The sequence below is a fragment of the Rattus rattus genome, chromosome 15 (genome assembly GCF_011064425.1).
Source record: "Rattus rattus isolate New Zealand chromosome 15, Rrattus_CSIRO_v1, whole genome shotgun sequence".
Lineage (NCBI taxonomy): Eukaryota > Metazoa > Chordata > Mammalia > Rodentia > Muridae > Rattus > Rattus rattus.
In genome coordinates this window covers 8,732,469-8,742,706 of record NC_046168.1, presented here as the reverse complement: position 1 = coordinate 8,742,706, position 10,238 = coordinate 8,732,469, and positions in this window count along the sequence as shown.

Sequence of the window (10,238 nt, the reverse complement as noted above, 5' to 3'; positions counted from 1 at the left end):
CTGACTGGACTAAGGGAACCACAGTGGCCTCCCGGCAGCTAGGTGAGGCCAGGCTGCAGCAGCCACCCTCCCCAGGTGGTTCTCAGTGTCCTTCCTACTTCCCACATCCTGCTGCAGGGATGACAGCAATGTCCAGGCCTCCAGAGCCCACAGTCCCCGGGGTTTCTAGTGAGACCCCCTAAGTCAAAAGACTGGGAAGGTGTCAGACAAAAACGGGATCAGACCAGGCAGGGCTAGACTGTGGAGAAGCCCCCTGTGTCTCACCTCTACCTCTTTGAGGTCCTTGAAGGTGCACAGGGAGGGGGAGACCCAGCCTCTACTGAGCTCTAAGCCCAAGTCAGGCAGCCCCTAAACCTAAGGCCTCGCCCCCTCCCTCCACCCCATTCCCCAAGTGCCACTTGCAACTCAGGACTGTCACTTTTTTTTTTTTTTTTTTTTTTTTTTTTTTTTGGAGCTGAGGACCGAACCCAGGGCCTTGCGCTTGCTAAGCAAGCGCTCTACCACTGAGCTAAATCCCCAACCCAGGACTGTCACTTTTTGTCAAGCATGTTAGTTAGCAACGTTGTCTCTGCCCTCCCAGAAAGGCCAGCACAGGCCCAGCCCCCATCTGCTATGTCCACCCCAGTCCAATTCCCAAGTCCCGCTATTCCCCAGCACCTGCTTCGGGCTCCCGGGGTCCTCCTGAGCTTTCATCTCTGAGACACAGGTTTGAGAAATCTCTGAGGAGAGAAGAAGAGTGCTTTACCAAGGCCAAGGAGGACTTTACTCCACACATCAGACATTGTTCGAAGTCAATCTGTAACCAGGTCCATAGCCCCAGATTGCGAAAGGGGACGGGGCGGAGGTAAGGTATTAACTCTGGCTCCGGTGGTAAAGGCCACCCAAGCGAGGGGCACGCTCACCTGCTCAGTACTCTCTATCCTACCCGCATCCAAGCCTGGCACAAGGCCTGCTCTTGCTTCCCTAGGGAAGGCCAGAGTCTACAGGGTGAAGAGGGGACAGACCAGGGATGACACAGGAGGAGGAGGAGAGGACATGACTCATCACCCGCACTCTACATTTATTAATGGAAGTTTATCTTATCACTGTCACTGTCCTTTGGGGACAGGATCAAATGCCATTACCTGTATTTGTATATGCGCTGTCACATGTACCCTCTGGGGCTGCATGTGTTAACTCTTTCACTGCAGAAAGAAAAAGACTTAGTGGTGATATGCTCATGGTCAGACAGGAAGTGAGGTTCAGAAAACCAAGGTTAAATTCAGGTTAGTTTTGGCCCCCCTCCCTGCCATCCTTCACCACATAGGATTCCTGAGGCATCCACACAGGCCTCTGCCCCCTTGTGCTGTGTCAGGGTGAGCATATTAGCCAGGATGAACTGGCAGTTTGGGGGACCCTGTGGAAATGAGAAGGGACCCTCTTTGTTGCAAAAATATTAAGAATTCTGTTGTGTGTAGTGGCTAATGCGTGTTATTCCCATACCCAGGAAGCAGATCCCAGTGAGTTCAAACCCAGCCTGGCCTACATAATGATTTCCATCTAGGCCAGCCTGGACTACGCACTTAAAAAGACCACCCAACATAGCAAAACTCTGTGTGAAAAATACAGGAAAGGGCCAGCCTTAGGTAAAGGCATAGACCACAAAGCCAGTGACCTGCATTTGACCTCTGGGACCTGAGGGAGAGAGCTGACTTCCATAGGCTGTCTTCTGACTTCCACATGTACCCCTCTGGCAAAACACCCAAACTCAAACAGCACAGACACAAATGCAGACAGACAGACAGACACACACACACACATGTACACACACAAACTAATAGTAAATAAATAGAATTGGGGGCTGGCAAGATGGCTCAGCAGGAAAAGGCGCTTGCTGCCAAGCCTGACCTGGGTTCATCTTCTCCCGTGACCCATGTGCTGGAAGAGAACTGACTCTCACAAGTTGGCCCCCACACACACACCCCTATTTCAAAGGGGAAATACATACATACATACATACATACATACATACATACATACACATACATACATACATACATACATACATACATACATACATATGTCAGAACATTAGGTTGAACATAGGACCCTCCTGGGCACCTCACCCTTGTTCAGTCTGTGCCTGCATCTCTTCTCTTTTCCTATCCAGCCTGGGCTAGCCTGGCTGTTAGCAGAGGCAGTCATGAGGATCAAGGGGCCCTAGCAAGAGCTGGGCCTGTGATCGGCACCTGCTCCCCTCTGGTTATCGGAGTCCCAAGCACCCCAGAGGCTACCTACTTCTGAGTTGCTGCGCCCGTGTCCCGTCTGGGGCACAGGGGCACAGGCTAAGCCAAGGGCCCACGGGCAGCATGGCTTTCCAGCTAGGCAGCTGCTTCATGGCCGTCTTGAACGCTGTTCCCTTTGCAGCTCCAGCCTTTCCTCAGCTTTTTGGTCCACTCCTCTCCTGGTTCCTGCACTGCCCTCTCGAAGTGGTTTGACCTGTTGGGCCTCTGCAACTCCTCCCAGCTCTCTGCGGGTGGCAGACAGGGAGCCCCTTCTCCCCCTTCTTCAATCGCAGCTCAACACCGCCCAAATCTCACCAGGACATCTGCATTACAAGATTTGAAAAAGTGAGTGCTTGGGCCATGACACCAGCCCCCACGCTGCACCCTACAGTGATGTCTTTAAGACACTGTTAGGTAGCTTAACCTTAGAGGCTGCTGACGTGGACCCTCCCTTCTGGTCAGCTTTGGACCCCACCTCCCGTTTCTCAGGCAACACTAGGAAGATAAACATCCACTCTGTCATTGTTCCTTAAGCTTACAGCTCAAAAGAATAGAAGACTTCTGCCCTGGGGTGAAGACAACATTCTGATCTGCTCCAAAGATTAGAACATTACCTATTGTTTCCTCTCCCGAGTTACTTTAGGTCTAGCTAGCACGGTGGCACACTCCATTAACCCCAGCACACTTGAGGCAAGTAGGGGATAGATCTCTGAGTTCAAGGACAGCCTGGTTTACATAGTGAGCTTCAGGCTACCTTGTGCGATGGCTATTCTTGGTGACCAACTAGGTGACACCTGGAATTAACTAAAACTCAAGTGGTCTGTGAGGGACTTTTCTTTTTCTTTTTCCTTTTTAAAGATTTATCTATTTATTATATGTAAGTACACTGCAGCTGTCTTCAGACACACCAGAAGAGGGCATCAGATCTCATTACAGATGGTTGTGAGCCACCATGTGGTTGCTAGGATTTGAACTCAGGACTTCTGAGAAGCAGTCAGTGCTCTTAACTGCTGAGCCACTCTCCAGCCCAAGGGATTTTTTTTTTTTTTTTTTTCGGAGCTGGGGACCGAACCCAGGGCCTTGCGTTTGCTAGGCAAGCGCTCTACCACTGAGCTAAATCCCCAACCCCCAGCCCGAGGGATTTTTTTCTTGATTACGTCATTTGAAGTGGGGAGACCCATTTTTATTCTGGATCCTCTGAGTGATACATTATTTCTCCATCGGTAAAATGAGCCAGATTCAAACCTGATTAACAGATACAAAGGCAGATGTGCTGCCAGGAGGAGGGAGAGGAGAGGGAAAGAGAAAGCGAAAGAGTGTGTGGGCAGAGAGAGAAGAGAGGGAGAGAGGAGAGATCAAAATGCCTGGATTAAATAGGGAGGAGCCTTGGGGGAAGGGCAGCATAGCCCCTAGACTGGAAAGTTCAGGGCTTGGGACAGGGTGTGCCAGGTCAGGACCAAGGGATGCTGGGATAGCCTGAAGGGCAGGTCTGCTTCGATATGTAAAATATGCACCTCAGTCCCCTGTCCCTGGGTTTGAAACCAAACACTGAGATGGGAAGATCCACCATTAATCTGGGCCACACCTCCTGTTGGTAGCCCATATAAAGGACGTAGGGGACATGGCTCTTTACCTAGTTGCTTTTTGCTCTTGCTGGCAAGTCCATTTCTTCACTGGCATTAGAGCCCACTTTGGGATTCTGGCAGATCCTGAAGACCAACCTCATGGATTGAACAACTCCTGGATACTTGGACCTTCCTTTGGTGGACAGCCATTGTTGGTCTAGCTGGACCACTGCCTGTGAGCCATTCCTACTGTCAGTGAAAGGACCACATAAACCCCATTTGTCTCCATAAGGACCAGGCCTGACTTTGTCCTTAGGCACCAGCTCCAGGAACAAACCATAAACAAGGTCATCAAACTCCCTCCCAAAGACCAGTCTGGAGGTAACCAAAAAGATGGGGAAATATCTTATCTCAGGATGGGCATCTGTGCTGGGCAACCCGATCTCATCCTGTGGTTAAACGTTCATGACGTAGGAATGCAGACCACTGACTACCTGTGACCCCCCACCACCACTATCTCCATCGCCTACCAATGAAATTTTAGATTATCTAATCCTTCTACAGGGTTCCCCCGATTTCCTGTAAGAAGGCCTACGTGCCTTTGTCTGGGGCCACCATTTTAAAGAATGGTTGACCCTCACACACTGGATGTTTCTGCAGAATAAACACTCTTTGTCTTAATCCTACCTGAGTCTGGGGTCTTTCTTCAGCAATCTTTGGACCCTTACATGCAGGCAGTCCCACCGGCCTGCTCTTGTGAGCCTAGCAGCAGCTTACATCATCACCTGCCACCACCAGGTAAGCCAGGCACGTGCTGTGGATAAAAGGGCTCCCAGCCACTCCAGATCTCTCTAGGTCCTTGTGTCTCTCTCTAGGTCCTTGTGTCCCTCTCTCTAGGTCCTTGTGTCACTGCCTTCTCCCATGTTTCTCTCCCTGCCCTCTCTCATTCCCTGTTTCTAGAGCTCTCTTTCCCATTCCTTCTGTCTCCCTGCCTCTCTCTCTCTCTCTCTCTCTCTCTCTCTCTCTCTCTCTCTCTCTCTCTACTCTGAGATGCCTTTCTCTCTCCTCCCCTCCCCCAATAAAACTCTTATATCAGATGTGTTGTGTGGCATAATTTCTCAGTGGTCCACCTTGACCCAGGCTATTACCCCTTGCTCACTAATTTGCCCTTTCTAGATAGGTAGGTAGATAGATAGATAACAGATGATAGATGACAAATAGATGATATAGATAATAGATGATAGATAATAGATAGTTTTGATAGACAGATGATAAATAGATATTAGATAGATGATAAATAGGTGATAGATACTAGATGATACATAATAGGTAGATTATAGATAGATATTAGATAGATAGATAGATAGACAGATAGATAGACAGATAGATAGACAGATAGACAGACACTCAGTGTATAAGTGCCGCTCTCCTAGAAAACCCTAGCACACCTGTGTGGTGGTGTAAAGGAGAATGGTCTCCATAGGCCATAAATTTGAATGCTTACTTGCCAGGAAATGGAACAGTTTGGGAAGGATTAGGAAGTGTAGACTTGTTAGAGGAGGTATGTCACTGGGGGTGGGCTTTGAGGTTTGCCCAACCATTTCCAGTCTCTCTTTCTCTCTCAAGTAATTGGTGGTAGGATATGAATGGTCTCCCATAGGCTCATGTTTTTAAATGAGTAGTCACCAGGCTGAAGAGGCGTGGTCTGGTAGTGGTTATTTTTCTGGAGGTTGTTAAATATTTATTTGGGGTTTCTACCCCCCCACTTCAGATCATTTAGCTGCCAAATAAAAGACACAGAAACCTTTAGATTTATAATAAGCTTAAAAGCATTAGCGCTGGGCAGATAACTGCCCTCTAAGCTGCTTTGTGGTGCTCCCGGAGACATACTGGCCATGTTTGTTCTAACTGGGCCACTCCTTCTCCATCAGGCCGGCCCTCATGGCTGTGTGCCTACAATTGATACCCCATAGCAGCTTCCTTCTTCCTCTTCTCCTGGTCCCTACCTCAGATGCCAAGCCCTGTAATCTTTGTTTTCCCCACCTGTTCTGCCCAGCCCAGACTGTGGGCATCTTTATTAACCAATCAGAGATAAGTTGAGGAGTGGGAACAAGGTTTGCACAACAAACGTTGGTGTATGGAAGAATTCACTCTTTTGGGGACAACCAGGTCTTGGGATATAGTATATAGCATTTGAATACACAGCAGCACCAGACCGACTCCAACTGGCCTTGTTGGAAGAGGTGTATCAGTGTGGTGGATGTGAGTTTTTCATAAGCCCATACCACGTCCAGTGTCTCTCTCTGCCCACTGCCTGCCTATCAGCTACTGCTCCAGCACTATGCCTTATCTGCTTCCTGCTGTGATGATCATGAACTAACCCTCTGAAACTAAGGCCCTAATTAAATGATTTTTTAAAATATTTTATTTATGTAATGTGTATGAGTACAATATAGTTTTCTTCAGATACACCAGAATCCGTTACAGATTGTTGTGAGCCACCATGTGGTTGCTGGGAACTGAACTCAGGACCTCTGGAAGAGCAGTCAGTGCTCTTAACCACTGAGCCATCTCTCCAGCCCAAATGATTTTTTTAAAATAAAAGTTGCCTCAGCCATGGCATCTCTTCACAGCAATAGAACAAACACTAAGACACCTGCCTCAAAAAGAAAAAGAAGAAAAAAGGGTATGTGGGAGATCTGCTGCTGGTTTGATCCTTTGGATCCACAGGGTAGAAGACGAAAGCTGACTCCAGCAATCATCCTCCAACTTCCACACGAGTGCACAGGCAAACGCACACTGAACAGGAGCAAGTTAATCCAGCTGGGCTGTCAGTCACCTGGCCAAGAGCCCACTGGTCAAGAAGGCTGATTTCACTTAAGGCCATACCAAGGAGCTAGAGGGGTACTCACCTGCTTCATGAGACAACTTCCTTCCCAGAATTCAACCTCCTCGTGCCACCATAGAACCTGCCCACTTTTCTGAGTCCTAACTCAGAAAATTATAACCCTTCCTCTCTCCCTTTTTCTTTTGGATACCAGCCAAAGCCTAAGAAGACTTTCCCTGACAGTCTGGGAAAGGGAATTCCCTGAAAGCCTCAGGTGGACTGACTGTCTGGGTAGGAAAGGTGACCTCACTGATAACACCTCTGGAAGCCTCTGATAAGGTGACCCACATACCAATTGCAAACTGGTACAACCACTCTGGAAATCAGTCTGGAGGTTCCTTAGAAAATTGGACATTGAACTACCTGAAGACCCAGATATACCACTCCTGTGCATATACCCAAAAGATGCTCCAACATACAACAAAGACATGCTCTGCTATGCTCACAGCAGCCTTATTTATAGTAGTCAGAAGCTGGAAAGAACCCAGATGTCCTTCAATAGACATTTCTGGATACAGAAAATGTGGTATATTTACACAATGAAGTATTACTCAGCTATTAAAAACAATGACTTCAGGCTGGAGAGATGGCTCAGCAGTCAAGAGCACTGACTGCTCTTCCAGAGGTCCTGAGTTCAAACCCCAGCAACCACATGGTGGCTCACAATCATCTGTAATGAGATCTGATGCCCTCTTCTGGTGTGTCTGAAGACAGCTACAGTGTACCTATATATAATAAATAAATAAATCTAAAAGAAAAAAAACAATGACTTCATGAAATTCATAGGCAGGCAAATGGATGGAACTAGAAAACATCATCCTGAGTGAGGTGACCCAATCACAGAAAAACACACATGGTACGCACTCACCGATATGTGGATATTAGCCCAAAAGCTCGAATTATGCAAGATACAATCCACAGACCACATGAAGATCCAGAAGAAGGAAGACCAAAGTGCAGATGCTTCAGTCCTTCTTAGAACAAAATATTTAGGGGGAACAAAATACTCAAGGGAGGAGATATGGAGACAAAGTGTGGAGCAGAGACTGAAGGAAAGGCCATCCAGAGCCTGCCCTACCTGGGGATCCAGCCCACATACACACAGCCACCAAACCCAGACACTATTGCTGATGCCAAGAAGTGCTTGCTGACAGGAGCATGATCTAGTTGTCTCCTGAGAGGCTCTGCCAGAGCCTGACAAATACAGAGGCGAATGCTCGCAGCCAACCATGGACCTGAGAATGGGATCCTCAATGGAGAAGTTAGAGAAAGGATTGAAGGAGCTGAAGGGGTTTGCAACCCCATAAGAACAACAATACCAACCAACCAGAGCTCCCAGGGACTAAACCACCACTCAAAGAGTACACATGGACAGACCCATGGCTCCATGGCCTTGTTGGGCATAAGTGGGAGGAGAAGCCCTTGGTCTTGCCAAGGCTTGATACCCCAATGTAGGGAATGTCAGGGCGGGGAGGTGGGAAGGGGTGGGTGTGGGAACACCCTCATAGAAGCAGGGGAACAGGGGATGAGATAGGGGGTTTATGAATGGAAAACCAGGAACAGGGATAACATTTGAAATGTAATTTTTTTTAAAAATCCAATAAAAAAAAATAAAGAAAAAGGTGACCCACACACCAAATTAGTCAGCATCCACCACCTTCAGACTGCAGGGGAGCTGGCCTGAAGATGCTCTTCATACCCAAAGTTGTCCCTTGGCCATCTTGTAAAAGCCCAAGATCCACACATAAGACACAGTCTCACTACTGAGGAGAGGCCAAGGCATTTCAGTTATTCTTAGTGAAGATCGATTATGTTCTGGATATGCCTCTCTGCTTTTATTTCCATGTGGCTTTGATCAATCCCTGTCTAGCGCTCCTCCCCTTTGTAAATGCTTGCACACCTCCTTTAGTGAACCTGCCTGCCTTCCTGGACCGTGTAGCTCTCTCCCTTGTCTCCATCTCTCTTCTCCAGCAGCCACTGAGACTTACAGCTTGTCTGCCTTCTTTTTCTCTCAGATTCTGATAAAAGTTGTCTTGAAGTGTCCTTCTGAGTACATTTTAAATTATTTATTTATAGAGATAAAGTCTCACCATATAACAAGATGACACTCACTGTGTAACCCTAGCTGGTTACACAGAGATCCACCTGCCTCTGCCTTCTAAGTGCGGAGACTAGAGGCGTGTGTCACTACTGCTGTCACCACTGCCAGCTAGGAGGCTTTTTTATTCATTTTTAACTTTTTAAAGGTTTATTTGTTTTGGAGCAGGGTGTGGTGGTACACACATTTAATCTCAGCCCTTGGGAAGCACAGACAGATTTCTGTGAGTTCGAGGGCAGCCTAGTATAGTCTACATAGCAAGTTCCAGGCCAGCCAAGGCTGCAGAGTAAAACCTTGTCACAAAAAGAAGAAGCAGGAGGAGAAGGAGGAGGAGGAAGAGGAAGAAGAAGAGGAGGAAGAAAAAAGATTTATTTATTTTTTTTCTTTTCTTTTTTTGGAGCTGGGGACCGAACCCAGGGCCTTGAGCTCTACCACTGAGCTAAATCCCCAACCCGATTTATTTTTATTTTATGCGTGTACATGTTTTGCCTGTATATGTATGTCTAATGCCCAAGTAGGTCAGAGGAAGGTATTGGAACCCTGGGGACTAGAGTTACAGATGGTTGTGAGTCACTATATGGGCACTGGAGATTAAACCAAGTATTCTTAACCTCTGAGCCATCTCTCCAGCCTGTAAGTAGCCTTTTAAAATATTTTTATTAGCAAGACTAAAACCAAGCAGGAACACTGGGTTTTCCTGATGACATCAGATAAGATCATTCAGGCCCTCATCACCTGCCAGGCCTACATAGTTCATACTCCTAATGTTCCAGCCAGCATCCTGGACCCTGGCTTTCCGATCCTGAGGTTTCTTGCTAGGGCGAGGGCCAGGAGAAAAAGGAGGCACAGTGTAGATCCTAGAGCAAGTGATAGTGGGGGACTAGGAGTTCGAAAGTGTAGAGCACATGCCTGGTAGGCTAGGAGGCGCTCAGCATTGGAATGTCCACACTAGACTCCCCTTTGGAATACGCTCAGTTTAGTCACACACACGTTCTTTAGAATCCTATGCTCTTCTAAAGTTATAGCAATCTCGAGTAAACAGTTATCTCATTTAGCTGCCATGGTCCATCAGGCAGCTAATGTTCCACTAGAGAGTTCTCCAGTTGGAACTTTTCAGCAGCCTCCAAGCTCAACTGGCAAACCCGTGAAGTACTTTGTTTGTGGCAGGTTGGGAGGAAAGGACCAGGAGGTCTTCAAGAGCTTCAGCCAGGGGCTAGTGCTGACAGGAGGACATGTGTGAGCTCAACAACCATGCCGGACACTCAAGTCTACAGAGCTACACAGTGGCCTGTCCCAAAGTCCCCTTGCCAATGGGTATCTACACAGAGGCTCAAACTGCTCGACTGAGGAGTGTGATGGTACAGTCTCTGGGTCACATCCACATCGCCAGTTTTTTGTATTATCCAGTGGGCATTAGTTTTGTG